General features: G+C 39.7%; 1 protein-coding gene across 1 annotated transcript in view; it reads left to right on the top strand.

Annotated features, from left to right (window-relative positions):
- The window catches only part of arnt2 (aryl-hydrocarbon receptor nuclear translocator 2), a 27,316-nt gene that overhangs the window by 4,521 nt on the left and 19,300 nt on the right, over window positions 1–3,495 (top strand). The gene's annotated exons all lie outside the window — the stretch shown is intronic.

The following is a 3,495-nucleotide window of genomic DNA, read 5'->3' on the forward strand; positions in this document are numbered from 1 at the left end:
AATCATCAAAATTAAACGAAATAAACATTTGAAATATATGAGTTTGTATGTAATGTATGAATATAATATACAAGTTTCACTTTTTAAATGGAATTACTGAAATCAATCTACTTTTTCATGATATTCTAATTTTATGACCAGCACCTGTATATTGACCATATCTTTGCTTCAGACGATACAAGATGTCTAATTAATGGATGTACCATTGAATCTAACTTGCTGACTATCATTAGCGATCACTTGTTGTTGTTAGTGCAGCTGTCTGTTTCAAATCACAAAAAGCTCCACAGACCTAACCCTGATGTGGATTGTGTACATCTGGTTGTGCTCCCAAGACTGAACTGGAGTTAATATCACCTTAGGTCCTGGTTTCAGAGGCATCCCCCGCTGTTCTACCTGTGAAACTGAGGCACTATAAATACACTTGCAGGATGGCAGCTGCAGACTCCTTCTCAAGGCACTTTCAGGATATTGACGCTCTGTTCACTTCTCATAACACAAGGATGTTTTGGAATAAAATAAGAATAGATCTGACTCAACTGGAGAAGAGATCAGCCTGAAACTTTTGACTGATTACTATGCAAAGAAATCTACTCTGAGTAATAATGACTGCTGACTGGAAAGTAATTGCTCAGGCTGATTTGTTTGCGTCAGCAAAGTGTGCTGTAATTCAATGTGATGGAATATATACACCTATTACTGCCACTGAAGTTGCTACCCTCATGAAAGCAATAAAAAAAAAAGCTGCTGCCCTGGAGCAGATGATGTTATGGCTGAGCATCTCCCTTATGCCCCCTCCACTGATCTCTGCAGTCTTCTCAGTGACATAATGAACATTTGCATTCAGTTGAGTGTGGAACGTGTTATTCTTACCATTGGAACTCTTGTGTCTATTTTGAAGAAACCTAACTGCGGTACTTCTCTAGCAAACAGTTATCAGCCTTTAACAATATCTTCCACATTTGAAAAGTTCTTGGAGATGTTTATCCTTCAGTCTGGTTTTATACGTGGTCTTGGAACTGATGTTGGGACCTCACATGTGCATGATGTTATTTCTGATTTCAACTATCATCGTGCTTATCTACACCTGTTCATTAGATACAAAGGGAGCTTTTAAATGCATCCCTTGTTCCATTTTGTTCAGAAAGTGTTATGGCATCATTCCTGACTTACTGTGGAAGATGCTGGCCTGTCCGTGCACATCAAGTGGAACACTCAGTTAAGTAATCCTGTTAAAGTGTTACAGGGTAGAAGGCAGGGTGGTCTATCATCATCATTCTTGTTTAATGTTATATATTAAAGTAAATTATAATGTATTCTGCTATGCAGATGACATTTTGCTGGTGAGTCTTACTGTGACGGGCCTACAGAAGCTTATTAATGTTGCCAATGATGTCATCTCCCAACAAGATCTCCACTTCAATCCTTTAAAATCAGTATGCTCTGTCTTCAGCATGTGTTCTTTAGCTGAAAGTGGACAAAGACATCACGTACCTCGGTGTTGCCTTGTCAAATGATGACCACCTTCATGCATACGCAAGGATGAAGTCCTGCAGATGTGCTTTTTACGGCATGAAGAGCGCTGGTCTCCACCCAAAGGATCTGGCTCCTGAGACAATGTAACACCTTTGGTCTGTTACTGTGAGACCGGTTCTGCTGTACAGAACTCATTACATTTACATTCAACCATCTGTCATCAAAGAGACGGAGAAAACCCAAATGATTCTCCTCAAGCAATACTTGAGGATTCACAGATGATGATGGATGCTCTACACATGAATGACAGTCAGTCCTTGATCCACATCCTCATCTGCAGAGCCTGAGATGCTTGAAGGTGTCAGTTGTGTGCACGTGAACTTTCTGCATATACACTTAGTGAGTATGCCCTGAATCATTTTGACCCTAGGGCTGCTCTCTCTCAAGTGATGACACTGTGTCGTGAACATGGCCACTCTGTGATGCAGCTTATTTTTTGGGACTTTCTGTAGGAAACTGCGGAGGCGGAGATGCAGCTGTCGTGTTGTGGACTCAATCAGGCAATTATTGGAATTGTAGTGTGACACAAATCGATTATAAATTTAAATGTACTTTTACGAGCCAATTGATTTTTATACAGTTTAATGATGATCTGTGATTCTTGTTCTTGTTTTTAATGATTTTATCTCTCTATTTCATTAAATTTATTCTACTCTATTCTATACTGGAGGACGTAGAGCTCCAACACACCTGATTTAAATCAATGGGTGATTAACAGGCCTCTGCAGAACATGAAGAGGTGATTTAACCACTGAATCAGGTGTGTTGGAGCAGGAAACAGGTAAAACATGGAGGATAGTGACCCTCGAGAATCAGGGTTGCTTACCCCTACTATATAGTACTGGAAGGACTTACATTTCTGTGATGGTCTGTGTCTCTTTCCTGTCTTCTCAAACCCCAGCCAGTTGAGACAGATGGCTGCTCATCTTGAGCCCGGTTCTGGTTCTGGTTCTGCTGGAGATTTCTGTTAAAAGGGCGTCGTTCCTTTGCACTGTTACCAACACGCTGGCTTCCTCAGAAAGATAACGGCATTGGCATTTTTAATTATTGTAAATGTTTTTGTACGATGCCCTGAGATGGCTTTTGTTGTGAATTGATATTTTTTAAATAAACCACTGAACTGACTACTGGAGAAAGTATATGTAGTGGGAGGGTTTATATATACTACGATTCTATGATGACTGCATAACTGGGAGGAGTATATATTTATACTCCTAGTATAGAGTATTATATATATATATATACTGTATACACAGGGAGGAATATATAACGAGATAACAAAAAAGAACAGCAAACCACAGAATGATAGTAAGATTATGAAGTAGAACATAGAGCGAACCAAAGAATAATAAAACAAAAGAAGAAGAAACAGAAAAATGAGCAGAGTGAACCACAGGATGATAATGAAACAGGAGAACATTGAGCAAACCACAGAAGGAAATGAAACAGGAAAAGAAGAAAGTAAAATGAATCACAGAGGAGAATAACAAAGAGCGAACCACAGAAGGATGATGAAATAAAAAAGACAGTGCAAACCACAGAACAATAATGAAACGGGTACATGATGTGGAACACTGTGTGTTAGAATCATGTAGGGGAATGCAGACAGTATTAAATATTAACTCTGTTCCCGGTGCACCTGAGTGTGCCTGAGGGTTTTACAGCACATCCATTAGATCAGCTGAGTGAATGAGTGAACAGAGCAGAATCAGGTGGCATGAAAATCAACTCTTTAATAGGAAATAAAGAACAGAAAAGAGTCAAATCCTTCCTGACCACGACAGACCAAAGAACAGACTGATTCCCTTTCTCACTGTGTGGGCAAGGTGGCACCAAGAAACCAAAACAAGTCAACAAAGTCTTCTGTCAAAGGCTAAAGGGTGAACATGAACAGGAAATACTAGCTTACAGTTCAGAAAGCACAGCTATCAGAACTGGGTGGTAGGGTTAGGGTTAGCA

This window comes from Kryptolebias marmoratus, linkage group LG15 (genome assembly GCF_001649575.2).
Source record: "Kryptolebias marmoratus isolate JLee-2015 linkage group LG15, ASM164957v2, whole genome shotgun sequence".
Classification (NCBI taxonomy): Eukaryota; Metazoa; Chordata; class Actinopteri; order Cyprinodontiformes; family Rivulidae; genus Kryptolebias; species Kryptolebias marmoratus.